The sequence below is a fragment of the Mauremys reevesii genome, linkage group 2, assembly GCF_016161935.1.
Source record: "Mauremys reevesii isolate NIE-2019 linkage group 2, ASM1616193v1, whole genome shotgun sequence".
In the NCBI taxonomy this organism is placed as follows: domain Eukaryota; kingdom Metazoa; phylum Chordata; order Testudines; family Geoemydidae; genus Mauremys; species Mauremys reevesii.
In genome coordinates this window covers 163,486,364-163,501,256 of record NC_052624.1, presented here as the reverse complement: position 1 = coordinate 163,501,256, position 14,893 = coordinate 163,486,364, and the positions used below count along the sequence as shown (strand labels likewise).

Genomic DNA, 14,893 nt, shown 5'->3' with positions numbered 1-14,893 from the left:
AAGAGCTTCTATTGCTGAGGATGTCATCCTGCACCTCTTTATGAGCATCACACTTTGAATGATTTAATAAATGGAATATTAAGTTACATTTCTAAAGACTTGTAATTTTGAAGTAGGCAGAAGTTCTGAAGAAGGGCACACATACTTCTGGGCAACAGCTGGTGACAAAGGGAACAGCTGGTAGTTGTCAATGGCTGGTGATGACAATAGCTGATCAGAGAGACTTCAGTGTTTGATGAAGAATAAATCATCACTACTGTTTTTGAAGACTGAAAATACAGTCAGTTAGAGCTATTATTGTTGGATTGTCTCATATTACAAACCTGGAGCATGATTGTGTACTTATTCACCTAGTCCTAGGAGTTGCTGCAAGAAATGGTTATGCTGTAGAATTTTGGATTGTAGATCCATATTTTATCCATTACTATTTCTATCATGGCAGCACCCTAAAACCCCAGTTAATCAAACTATCAGTATGATAAGTACTATTGAGAGGAAGGATGGTGCAAGGATTAGGTCTTTAGATTAGGATTTGGGAGGACCATTTCTCTGCTCTTCCACAGCTAATGGGGGATGCCAATGGGGGGGGGCTTGCTAAACCCTTCTCCTCTCTAGGATATAGGCTTCTAACTCCAGGCTTCAAGGACATGCTAATCTCTGCTTAGGAATCAACGAATAGGGACACTCCACCTGGAGTCAGATGGTTTAGGCATCTAATGCACTTCTGGAAGGAATGAGTTAGGTGTCTGTCTCACTTCACATAAAAAAGTAGAAGGTGGTGGTGCCCACCTTGTGACTTTTAGTCCTGTGGTTACCATATTAACATGGGATGTGGAACCCCAGGTTCAATTCCCCCCTCTCTGGCAGAGGGGGAGATTTGAACAGGGCTCTCCCATGTCTCAGGAAAGTGCTCTAACCACTGAGCTATGCGATATTCTGATGTGAGGCTCCTCAGTCTCTCCTGTTGATGCCGTTTCAATGTGGATTAAAAAAAAACCAGAGGAGTAATTGGAGCATGGGAAGTAGACCCTGGGTCTATTGCCTCTTGTGTGTGTGTATGGGGGGAGGGGGAAGAGCCCTTACTACTGAACTACTGAGTCATTCCCATTCTCTCTCGTTCCCTCCCCTGACCCAATGACAGTTTCACTGTGGATAAATACTTAAAGTCATTGGGCCAGAGAGAGACAGATAGAAATAAACATTAACCATGCTAGCCTTGAGGAGGGGCAGGGAGTGGGTTATCAGCAGACAGAAGCTGACACTCAAATTGACAGAGGGAGCATGCTGCAAGCAGAACAAGCGGGCTCCGGCTCTTCTCCCTGAGCTATGACTATCAAGAAGCTAAGCTTAGGAAGGGTGTTGGAGTCTAGTCCTTTCATTGAGTTAATCAACATTGCTTTGCCTAAATGCTTTGAGAAATGAATAAATAACACTTTGTTTTGAAGATGCTGTTCCTTTGTCACTGCCAATGTGCATTCTGCCAATTGCCTAACGGGAAACTCCTACAGGTCCAAAACCAAATTGGGTCTGTGTTCTCAACACAGTTGACAACTGGGGGGACTACAATCCAGAGATACCTGCTAAGAGTGCTTGATCTAAGAGTGGTTCAACCCCTGAGGTGCAGGAAACTAGGTCTGGCACCTGAGGGGTGCCCTCAGAAGAGTCTAAAAGGGGTCTAAGGCACAGGTTACCCTATGGCCTTGACAGCGGGTAAACATTCTTTACAAACTCCATCATGTAAAACACAATTCTGGGCATGCTCTTAGAATTAAATGCTGTAGTTCTTACAGACAACCAAATATGCTGGAACAATGTGCACAGCTGCTTACGGTGTGATTCTAATCCCTGTCCTATACTCTTCATAAAAGAGAGGGCCAGGGCGGACAGGGGCCCAGCCTTAACCTTGGTAAATATATTTATTACCTTTAGTGACCCTCTCCCTTCCTCTGTGTGGAAAAGCTACACTCCTTGACTGGGTATTTTATTCATTTTGATTTATAACTAAAAGAAAATAAAGTACTTCCCCTGGGACGGTTAGAGGCCTTTGTTAACATTTGAGTGACAAAAAAAAATACAGCAGAAAAGAAATTAACCAACCAGTGATAACTGATTCTAAACAATACCACTCCATACCTACAGATACCAGCCTTTCTTATATTTGTTTCCCAAAAGCCTGGATAAAGAAATAGGCCTTAAAACACCAATTACGGGAAACAAATTTGGGCTATTTCAGTGTTAATTCTGAAGTGGAGGCTAATCCTAAACGAGTGGTTCCCTTATGGAGAACGCTTTACTGGCAACTCTCTCTTTTATATTGAGGGGCTCTGGTTCAAGGACTTCTGCTGATCCCAGATGCAGGAACAGCACCTGGGAGGGGTGTCAGTTAAATAGATTACAAGCCACTTAAGGCTTTATAGATAAAAATAGTTCTACGTTATTTAAACTTCTTCTGGAAACCTATACATTATCAGGAGGGCATGGAACCTGAAGAGGCTGCCTGAATTACTAAAGCTGCTCCTAAGCAAAGGTGTTCTAAGATTATCAGAAGTATCCCAAGCAGATAGATATTGAACTGTACTGCTCCAGAGAATCTGAGAGATATTTCAGGGGCTGGGTACAGGCTGTCTTTTGTAAATTCTAAAAAAACCCACCCATCTAACCTCAAAGCCTAAACAAAGACTCCTGTCCTGCACAAACTGCACTGGTAAATCATCCCCAGATGATTTGCCGATAGATTGGGAACTGTCATAGATGTAAGCCTCCCCGCCACCCCCCCCCACCAATAATTCTTGTATTAAAACCCATAAACCTACCGAAGACCTTAAAATGTCAGGAAAAATACAAACTTTCAAATAAAATCTGATACCTTGTAATTAAAAATCTATAAATGCAATCTCATTGAAAAGCAATGAAATAGGATTTTTCAGTTTTACCTTCCCAGGATTACAGTGAATGATTTCCCTCCCATAAACACCAACATATAAATTAAGGAAAGTTTCCCAAATCTCTAACATTTACAGTGCATTTGTCATTTTACTTTAAAAAACAGATGTTTGAGAAATCACTTAATGATCTCACCACATGTATTTAACAACTCTAAACAATTCACACTGTTAACACAGCATCATAGCCTTGATAATTCAAACAAACTGGCCTACTAATGATAATTTCAGTAAATTGATTGAAGACTAGCTAGATGATATATGAATTAGACAATGAACTATTTGACACTTATCTAGAGTAATTTTTCATGGTTTTTCATGATTAAAGATTACACTGCCACCACCACCAAAAATATTTAAGATATTCTCATGCTAGATCCTAAACCTGAGAATAATTTTAATATAAAAATGTACGTTCTAAATTCTCTGTCTCAAGCAAGACAAGTTAGAAAGACATGGATTATACAAAGCAGCAGAACCTTGCCTTTTAAGAATTCATAAGTTAGTTTCTCTACTACAATCCTTAATGAACACTGATTTATAACCACATTTAGTTACATAATCTAGTTATGAAGCAGATTCTTGGTCTTCAGCACAGCTTTTCCAGCCTCCTCTGCTCATTTTCAATACTAATGACAAGCAATTAGCATGTGGCACACACTGGGCCACTGGCAAGAGGCTCAAAAAGCCTAACAGGACGATTATGACTGCATAAGAGTAATCATACACTGATGGGAACAAGACATTCTTTTAGCAATTCTTCTATTCCCTGGTAATAAGCAATTGTTTTAACACAGTCAATTGGTTTGATAGTCTCCAGCACTAGTAACGGGTAAATTTGTGCATGCGTGAGGTGGGCTGAACGTGTGATTAGAATGAGAGAAGAACAACTAACAAAGAAAGAATGGGAGGAAGAGGACAGCAAGAAAGGCATGAAAGACTGAGGATACGATGTAAGGAATGTGAAGAGAAGTTCGAAGACAAAGTGACCTGGAACTCTAAGACCTAAGAACCTGTGCCATGGACTGGAAGGAATGGCAAAGAATTGTGGGCACCTCTGACCCTGTCCAAATGGGAAAAAGTCAAGAGGTAAAGTGGAGTCTGAAGTCCAAGTTACAAAATTCAACACCTTCTGTTGTGGTAAACGTTATACCTCTCAAAATCAAAATCTGCCAATAATGCCTTCTAATTTAATCACAATGACTTAAAAAGCACCACAATGAAAACAAGAAAAATAAGCAGTAACTAAATTAACAAGGTGCAATTTCCTACAGGGCCAAATTCAAAGAAGATGCATAATGTGGTGTAAATTAAACCTCCCTCTCTCTTCCTTGCACTCTGTTATTATTTTGACTGCTCCTAAAGATACTAAAGGTACCAAACCAAGTGCCCCATTGTACTAAACATTCAACACCCATAGAACAGAAGACTGACCTTGCACAGAAGACTCCCTTAGAAGTTTTGATTTCAACCTTGCTGTCGTATAAAATATTTTAAGGGCTAGGTCCTGTAAGTTGCTTTGCCCACGTGATGCTCCCTGTTGAAATCTCTGGATCTGTGTGAGTGCAGAGGTTCATTATGGTAGATCCATTTGCATTAGTTAGTCATAGACTGATGTAATTTATGCACCAGGAGCTGTGCAGAAAAACACCCCTTTAACATATTTTGTGGCAACAACTTTGCCTGTGATCAGCAGTGATTTTAAATGGAAAGTTAGATGAGAGGTGCCCTTCAACTAAAGTTACTTTAGAAATGACCTTGAGTTAAAAACTTATTGTTGAAGCCCATTAAGAAGAAATCTTAGCTTAAATTAATTTATCCTGAAAGCTCAGCAGAGCGACATACTCAGGCCCATAGCCAGACAAGTTAAGTCAGGGAGGCTTTTGGACAGTGTAGGATGTAAAATTAATTAAATCAGAAAGAGGAGCTCCAGAGATCCCCTACCCTGGAAAACTTTGAAATGCCAGATACTAGTGGAAGAACAGACACAAAATGTAGCATATTATATTGACTACGTTTTAGCTATGAAAATTTCATTGGTTATTGGGATTGTGACAAATAAGATTCCTATTCTTTTCTTCCTTTTTAACCCCTTCTGTTCCCCCTCATCTGTCCTTTTTCTTGTCTCTTTCCTATCCTCCTCGCTGCCTCTCTCTGTCCTGCCACATCCATCCCCTTTTCCTCTTCTCCCTTCTCCTCTATTATACTTTCCCCTTTCTGCTGTTTCACTAACTTTTTTCACTAGTTGCCTTCTCCTGGTTCTCCTCATCTCTCTTGTACTTGGATTTATGTCTGCATGGCTTAAGCGTACACTATCTATTAGAGTGCTGTGGTACATACAAACATTGTGAGATGGCAAACACACCTGCAAACCTAACCTAGATTTGTACAGATTAATTACTTATGAGTAGTGCACCTTCTAGTATCTAGATTTCTACCCTTTGGAACATAGTATGCCTCATATAACTATCACACTGAAATGTGTACCAGGTTTGGCAATTCAAAAGAACACACTTTAGTTTACACTGCAGGCTCCTTAGGGCATGGACTATCTGTTTTGTGTTTATACAGCTCCACAACTGTGGCTCCAAGGTGCTACAGTAAAACAAATCAACAAACAAAACAATAATTTATAATTTAACTCTTTCATGGTTTGAAACCAGGCTGGTTTAGAAGCTACCATCCCACCAGCTGAGACCATTAGTATTAATTATTTATTAATTATTATTATTTGTATTACCAGGGTGCCTAACAGCTCTAGTCATGGGGAAGGACCTCATTGTGTTAGGTGCTGTACAAAAAGACATTCCCTGACCCAAAGACCTCTGGAAGGCTCCTAGTACCAGTCCTTGATCTGAACTTGGGGTAGAAAGCTGGCGGCAGAATGTTTTCAGTGGTGGCCTCTCAACACAGAGATGTTTCCATCACTGATTTGGCAAAGATTACATTTCTTAACCTTCAAGACATGCTGCAAAGTTGGCTTATTTACTCAAACTTTCCCTGAGTCTGTCTTCATCCCATTTATAGCACTGTTTGGAGGTTGAAGATCTGTTTTTAAGTTAATTTATTTCAGTCATTTTATTATGGATTTCAGTGTAGTGCGTGTGATTATTATTTTACTAATAATCAATAACTATCAACAATGGAAAAAATCTTTATTATATGCTGCAGACTAAAAGTATCTCACCAATTTATAGATGGGTAAAATATATACCACCATTTTGGTGCTGTTCTTGTGAGCGTACAACTTTGGACATGTACTTTATTTTTCAGATGGGACAGTTACTTAATATTGTACATTGTAGCAGGAAAAGTTCATAAAAAGCAGAATAAGGAAGCTACTGTCTAAAACCTGACTGATTTTACCAAGTAAGACTTCACACTTTGAGATCATAAAATAGAGAACGTTGGTTCTCAAAAAATTACAAATAATTTATCAAGGATATGATGCATGAAAGGTATGGCTTATAGTGCAATAAAATTTAAGCATTGGAACGACACAAGATAAGTCAATGTGATTAAGCCAAGATGTAAGTAGCATAAGAATGAAAAAGATCATTAGCGGCATAAAGAATTTAGTAAATAGGATGATTGGACAGATTTTCTGAAGAAGATGAAGCCAGCAAAATAGAATAATTAGAGACACTATTACAAATGAGTGTTAAAACAGTAAGCATCTTAACTAACAATGATTACTTCAAGTATACATTGAATATAGATTGCAAAACTAAAGATTGCTTCTCTTTTGAAATTGAAGAACTCTTGAAATACGTTTCTGATACTCAGATCATTTGGAGTGCATGTCTAACTCAAATATTTATGGGTTTATAATTTACGCAAAGAACTGACTTTTCTATAAGATGATCTTCCAACAGTACGAGTTGTTTAATTTCCAGAGGCTATGGTACTCCAAGGTGATGCAGCTCATCAACTGTAGCAAAGCCAAAGTTCAGCATGCTATGTGAGCCACCTGGTATCCAGAAACATAAGACACAAGGATATCAATGTTAGCATAAATCTAAGAACCATGTTATCAGCAGAATGGTCAGAATCCCCAAAGGACTCAATTGGCAAGCTGCTCAGAAGCTCAGCTAAACCTACACGTTGCAGGTATTAACAGTGATACAAAGCATTACAGGCACCTGGAGCGCCTATTGGTGTAGCAGAGCTCCCGCTGTGCTTCAACAGGAATGCTGCTATACCAACAGTCATTTCCTCTGTGCCACCAAAGGGGTTTCCTAGCTCTGGGTATTATGGGTCATCTTTGCCAATAAGGTCTTCAGTGAGATGTGACCAGTCAAAATGTTTCCATGCTCCTGCTGCCCTATTTAAGGTGAGTACATTCTCTGCAAGGGAATCTGCTACCCATTGTGCCTTAAAGGCCAGGCATGGGAGAAGGTCAATGCATTCACAAGGACATATAAAAAGGAGGGAGTCTTTGGGCTTGTAGGAGGAGGAGTGTAGCTGTTGATGGCAGAAGGTGGGCTGAAAATAGGTTCTGGAAGCTCAACACAACACAAGCTCTAACCCAGGCTAAATCTGAGTGAGTGCAGTTCAATGCAAATGTCTCACTCAACTCTGCTGTAGTAACATCGCTGAATGACATTTGCACAGCTTCCAGGGAGCTACCTTATACTTTCTGCTCATCATTTTTATCGTATGCCAGCTTCACATTGAGGCGATTATGTGATACACCGTTGGCTTGTGTGTAGAACCTCCCGCAATCTGGCTTATTGCGGAAGAGGTATTAAGCCTATTACCCAGTGAGAACTGAATGCTCCTTATATAAAATGAGCAGGGAGTTCAAGGTTCTTGTAATCCAGCACCAGTATTAGCCAAGACTCTGCAGACAAATACTTAAACATCACCCTCAGCTTTTCTTTTTTAGCCTTCTTCCTGCAAAGAAATAAGAATGGCCATTTTTTTTCTTATTCAGGAGTTAAGCCTTTGTCTATGATAACAGATTCCCCAGGAGCAAACACACACTACAAACCTGGTGATAAAGGGCTCATGCTACATACAATTCCTGATAAGTCTGGTGCCCTGATTGTGGCCTCTTTAGTATATGTTATTTTTTCCCTTATATTTTGAATAGGACAAACTGTGTGAATAAGACTTCCAGGAGCAAAGGTTGCAGAATCAGTCCTAAATTGAATTTTAATTGCATGAATACCCACAATAATTAATAAGAGAAAGGCATAGTCTCCTGTTCTGCTTCTCTTTCAAGTTTCAGAGGGTTATTCAAGTCATTCTCTGAGATCATTCTTCAATATATAAGTTTAGATGCAGATGTACCAAAATCTTAGACAGCCTGGGGATGTCCATCTCAAACTGGAACTTGGATAGGAGAAAACTATTTGCTTCCTTCTACTAGCAGCAGAATTTTCCCCCTCTCTCTTTAATACTATAATAGTATCAATATCCACAAAAATATAGTCAGTGAAGTCCTAGCCCTGTTATAAAGAAGAATAAGGGAAAACTAACTGGGAGTGTTATGCCGCTTCATGTGATGTAAACTGACACGAAGCATGTGAGAAATATTGTAGTGTTGAACATAAAGAGCATAAAGGTGGGGAGAAGAGAGAGATCATGGCCCAGATTCAGCCCTGCATTCAGGTCTACAGGCTGCTCTGACTTCACTAGGGGATTAGCCGGGAGTGAAGCCAGCCTATGATTGGAGGAGCACAAAGGGTCTTTAAAGCAATCCATGCATCCTTCACTCCTATGGGCTCTTTGGCTTCAGTTCAAGATCCAGGCTCATCTGTCTCCTAGCCACAGTCATTCATATTCTAGGCAGAAATAAATCAAAACTGTTGTTTATTATACTAATTATTAAGAGGTGGAAAGTCATGCTAGTTGACTACAGGCAGGGATAAAAATATAATATAGGAGTGTTCCCATTAAAGGTGATTTGGTTTGGGGGATATTGCTATTCTGGCCCTGAGCGTCTTCTCACATGTGTGGCTGTCACTATTCTAAGTATCATCATTTGAAATATATTGATAGACAAATAGAGCCTGATTTGTATTTATGCTAAAATCATTTTAAGGCCCTTTTACTCTACCGGAACAGTATAAAGTGTGTGGAAATATAACTTACTCTGACTTTAAGGCCCTTTACATTGCCAGAGTGGTGTAAAACAACTTTATTGTAGATGGTTTCAAGCCCATTGCACCTCTTGATTTATATTAGTAACAGGATGCTGCCAAAGTTACAAGTTTCTGCTTCCTGGCAATACTGTACTTGGTATAAAAGTAAAGCAGGGCCAGAAAAATCATTTGAGGAGAAAATGGTCTGAGGGAGCTAAAAATATTTTGTAAGTGAAAGCAGGATGGAACTAAAAACAAGAGACAGAAACATCCCTAGTGAAGGGTTAAAATCCATGTGCATTTTATATAACAACCTGGTATATGGATTGTGCCAGCTCTTTCTCAGACCCAAAGTCCAGAGTTTGGTCAAGAGACCAGAGGCCTAGCAAATAGTGATTAGCTAAGAGAACGCTGGGGTAAACAAGATAACTGCCTTTGCTAAGATATGCTTGGTCAGTAGAAATGCCAGATGTTGAAGCAATAACTGAATAATTATGTTTCATCTAATGTTTCAGATTGAACAAAGGATCCCTGTTCCTATTGTGTCAGTCTCTTCTGTAGGGAACGTTCTTCCCACAGATCGAACCTTGAGTTTATGAAAAATTGGCACATATCAGTATAAGATATGGCATCCTTCCACCTCCCTTCCCAGGGACCAATGCCTGCCTTAAGACATAAAGGGGACAATCTTTATTGTCATATAATTTCACTGTTTCGTTGCTTTAACCCCTAGGAATGTACCTGTTGGACAATCAAAGGAGTTACTCCATTCCTATGGACCCCAAATCAGAATTCAACATATATATTTTATACTAATAACATTTTATCAAAGTATTAATTAAATGTTAACTTGCTAACTTGAGACCATGGGCGGAGACATTATGTAACCTTTTAACCATTGGCTAATGTGCTATCTTGTCTTGCTGCAAAACTTATCCCAGGGTGTGGAACTGCCTATCCCATCACTTTCCCCCACCCATGGAAAATCTATATATTCTATTGTAATCAATTGATTGACAGTATCTCTGAGCCTAATAAGCAAGGTAACACTCCGCCAGTGCTGTGTGTAATAAACTCCTATGCTTGACCTCTACACGGTGTGCATTTATGTCCTTCACCTAGTAATCAAGGGCTTTTAAAGCCCTATGGTATCTCAGCATGACCTATTGTTCATATTCTAAATGTGAGATCTATTGATTCTGAGTGTAAATATCCATTCATATATGGATAGATTGCATCCATTGGATGCAAACAAGGCCATCATATCTATTTATGTGGAATACACTGTTTATATTTATATGGACTTTTAGTTTGGGCTGCAGTCCAGCAATCCCAGATGTGGCATAGCCATATAGCTGAAGTATATGTGTTGATTCTGCCCCTGAGATCTGTGTATGAAGTACAGATCCACATTCACATCTCAACATGTCCTTACCCAACTAGGGCTCAGATAACTTCATGGCACCATCCCCTACACACTGGAGCTGGTTGAAAGCTGTCGGTGTGGGTAAGTAGTTTAAATTGGGGTGTGTGAGGCTGGCTGAGAAGGATGTTCATTGGACTGCCTACAGCCAGAACTTGACTTGGGTACCTAATGCACACCCAATCTGCAATAACTTTCCTGTGGATCCTCCCCACCAACCTCTGGGAAAAAGCAGGACTGGGAAAGTCCCTGCCTGCAGTTTAGCATTGAAGCCATACCACCAGGGTAATGGGGAGGCTGCTGGGTGTCAACACCACTACAGAACCTCAAGTGGTAGCCTCCAGTTGATCCCCTGGAATGTGCCAGATTCCAGGGCACTAAACTCCGCCCCCTTCTTTAAGAATCTTCACTGGGAAATTACTGTGGAGTTTCTCTCTTACGTCCCTCTCGAGCTTTAAGCATGGAAGGAGGATGCTCTGAATTATTTTGTATACATTTCTCTTTCTGTTATGTAAATGAGAATTTTTTAAAGCTCATTACAAAATTCATCTGGGACTCTGAATCTGAGGTACATCAAGTTTTAGTGCTGAGATTCCCGCCCCCCCCGAACCAAATTATAAATCACAAAAAACAAGTCTTATAATGAAAATGTTAAGTGACCTTCTACTAAAGCATCATCATTGGATTCTGCTATAATTGAATTGTCATTGTGAAATAGAAATGGGTTTAATTTGGTTTTCCTAATTACACTGTATTCTGACCATTTTATAGCTCACCAGAATAGCCAAGTTCAAGATACATTTTAAAATGGTACCATTCTAGTAGAATCATCTTATCACTTAACATGTTTCTTGATTCTTTCTGTCATTGTGTGAGGAGCTGTCAAGATTTGCACCTTACTAGATAAAACCTTTAACGCTCCTTAAAAGAGGTCAGAATTTTTGAGTCAAGAGGGAGGGATCTACATTCCACTGCTGAAGCAGATATGAGTGAAATAAATTTAGAGAGAGTGAAATGGGTCACATTGTATTTTTTCCATCCGTGCACGCACTAGTAAGATACTTTACAAGTGAGATTTTGCCAACACATGAGATGCAGCGACTGCAATTATATTAAACAATTAAACAATTAAAGCCTTAGTATTCCATCTGTCCTATGGGAAATTTTCATTAGGTTTTTTTAATTCATTGAATTCTTTCAATAGAGACACTTCCTTTTTTCAGGATACATACAACCTTAAATCTTGAGATCTGTATCTTGGGAATTAAATGGACCTCACCTAGATTCTGTGCCTCTAATTAAAAAATAGCTTTAAAAAAATTGCAAGATAAACTGCAACAATATAAAATCACAATTGTCAGATTTTCAATTGTCACCAATCCTACAATGTATCCATGGTGCTCCACTGCACTCTGTGGGACTTGGCATGAGTCCAGAGGTCCATCTACATCATTCCAATTGCAGAATCAGGCCTTACATTTTGAACGCATTTTAGATTATTCACAATCACATTATCCTGCCAGAAGATTTATAACTGGCATTTTAATTCATCAATGTTTATACTTCCATATGAAAAAAAAATCTATATACTCTATGGAGACTTTTTCAAGGATGCTACGTAATAATTTTGATTTAGTCTTCATATATTTATGGATCAATTAACTTTTTCCCCTTAGTTCTGTGCCTCATTCGTTTGATAGATTATTGAAAGAGTATATATGGATTTTGAACCATCCTTGGTTCTTTATAAAAGAAAGTAACGTAGGTGATACTGCTTGCCATATCTGCCAGTTTGATTATACAACTTGCTCCCTGATGCTGAAATGAAGGTCAGCTTCTGTAGGCTGAGATTTCCCAAAACATCTTTTAGGCTTCCTGTGAGCAATTTATTAGGAAAGCTATTATTTCACTAACTACTAGGGGGGAAAACCCAACATGAATAATTTCAAGAATGAATTGGAGCCCTGGAGCAGAACAGGGGATCTAGACAAACGAATCCAGGATGCCATTAACCTTGTATCCTCCAGTTTGGTGCCTTAACTCTTCAGGACTGCTCTTAACTCAGACAAGGTGGGTGAGGTAATATCTTTTGTTGGACCAATTTCTATTGGTGAGAGGGAAGTTTTCAAGCTTACATAGAGCTCTTCTTCAGGTCCAAAAAAAGAGAGATTACCTCAGCCACCTGGTCTCTCTAATATCCTGGGACCAACACAGCTATAACACAGCTCTTAAATCTGGCATTCAGTGTTCAGAGAGGTGTGCAGATACTGCATCAGTGAAGAGCAGAGTGAGCTGGCTACAATGAGATCAGCAAAGTCTAATGTTCCTTTTGAGGATACTTCTGCTTTGTCACAGATGATGGGACTGATCTTGTAAGGTACAGAGCACTCCCAGTTTCCACAAGGAGTACTCAGATGCAGGATCAAGTGCTGGGTAGTGGAAGGTTAATGGTGTGGTACTGAGGACTATGCCTTTAAGGACTGAGCTACCCAGTGTGTCTAGCAGAGTCACTATGAAGCTTTTGTTATGCACAGTAAGTTAGAATTAGGTACACAGTAAAACAGATCTCTTCCACACGTCTTAAGCACTGAGTCATCATTATAACCAGGGCCTTAAAAACCCTGTAAGTGAAGCTTTCTGCTCAAGACATAACTCCCTTTCTGATAAATACACATACTGTATTCATGCAAGTAAAACAATATTCTGGATTAGGTAACCTTACTGGAAATACAGGTCTCTGGATATTAAAACTGCAGTGTGCCATCAGGCTTCTGGGACTTTTGATTACAGATTTGAAAAGCTTTCAGCTGGAGGTGAGATAATCAGTTCTCAGAAATGAATTAGGTTTGATCAAGTGATTCAGAAACATATGGCACAATGTCACATATTATAAGAAATTCCCAATCCTTAAAACCTTGAAAGCTAAAAAAACATGAAGACGGGGATGGGAAAGACAAAACAAGACAAGGAATGGAAAATATAATGAGCACAACAACTGAAAATAAAACTTGAGGGATTGTCAACAGAAGGGAATTTATTACAACAGATTGGCATCCGTGTCATAGAATCAGAGAAGATTAGGGTTAGAAGAGATCCCAGGAGGTCATCTAGTCCAACCTCCTGCTCAAAGCAGGACCAACCCCAACTAAATCATCCCAGACAGGGCTTTGTCAAGCCGGGTCTTAAAAACCTCTAAGGATGGAGAGTCCACCACCTCCCTAGATAACCCATTTCAGTGTTTTACCTCCCTCCTAGTGAAATAGTTTTTTCCTAATATCCAACCTAGACCTCTCGCACTGCAACTTGAGATCATTGCTCCTTGTTCGGTCATCTGCCACCACTGAGAAAAGCCGAGCTCTATCCTCTTTGGAATCCCCCTTCAAGTAGTTGAAGGCTGCTATCAAATCCCCCCTCACTCTTCTCTTCTGCAGACTAAATAAGTCCAGTTCCCTCATCCTCTCCTCACAAGTCACGTGCCCCAGCCCCCTAATCATATTTGTTGCCTTCCGCTGGACTGTCTCCAATTTGTCCACATCCTTTCTGTAGTGGGGGGCCCAAAACTGGACACAATACTCCAGATGTGGCCTGACCAGAGCCTAATAGAGGGGAATAATCACTTCCCTTGATCTGCTGGCAGTGCAGACTGAGGTGAGGCTGATGGGTCTGTAGTTCCCCAGATTCTCCTTCTTCCCTTTTTAAAATATATTTTAAATATATATATTTGCCTTTTTCCAACCATCTTGGACCTTGCCCGATTGCCACGAGTTTTCAAAGATAATGACCAATGGCTCTGCAATCACATCAGCCAACTCCCTCAGTATTGTCGGATGCTTTGCATCTGGCCTCGTAGACTTGTGCATGTCCAGCTTTTCTAAATAGTCCTTAACCCGTTCTTTCACCACTGTCGCTTCTTACCTCTGCCAAATCAATGGGCCATTTACTCATCCCTTTCCTCACTTCATACAAATGCACTGAGGCCATCAAGGCTTTGCCTTTCAATTCATTTGGTTTTGCAGAAATCTCTATGATTTTGATGACTTAACTGCTGTTATTTTAGCCCATCATTGCTACAGTGCTCTCTTGTACCATTCAGGAAGAGTCCTTATTGAGGACTCTGCACAACCACACATCCATAGAGGTGAATGCTTTCAGAATCTCCCATTGACGACAACCATCAGGTCACTCTTAACAGGGTAGGATATGTGCTCTCTACTGCAGCTGCACTGGCCGTGACTCTGCCTCCTCTTTTTTTGTGGCCAGTAATATTAACAGTACTTGTGGTGTGTATGCCTTGCACTGAGCTGGGCCCAAATGACTGTGATTGGATTGAGCCCCTAATATTTGCATGCCAGGCATGGGAAGAGGTTCCTTGCATCTCACTCCTTCTGCATCTGCACAAGATCCAGGAACAATCAGTTACAAAGATAAGAGGGATTACA

General features: G+C 40.0%; 1 long non-coding RNA gene across 1 annotated transcript in view; it reads right to left on the bottom strand.

Annotated features, from left to right (window-relative positions):
* Positions 1–6,172: 6,172 nt before the first annotated feature.
* Positions 6,173–14,893, bottom strand: part of LOC120398819 — a 92,177-nt gene continuing 83,456 nt past the window's right edge. Inside the window, exon 6 of the long non-coding RNA XR_005594726.1 lies at positions 6,173–6,912. This is a non-coding gene — a long non-coding RNA (uncharacterized LOC120398819). The remainder of the gene's footprint in view (positions 6,913–14,893) is intronic.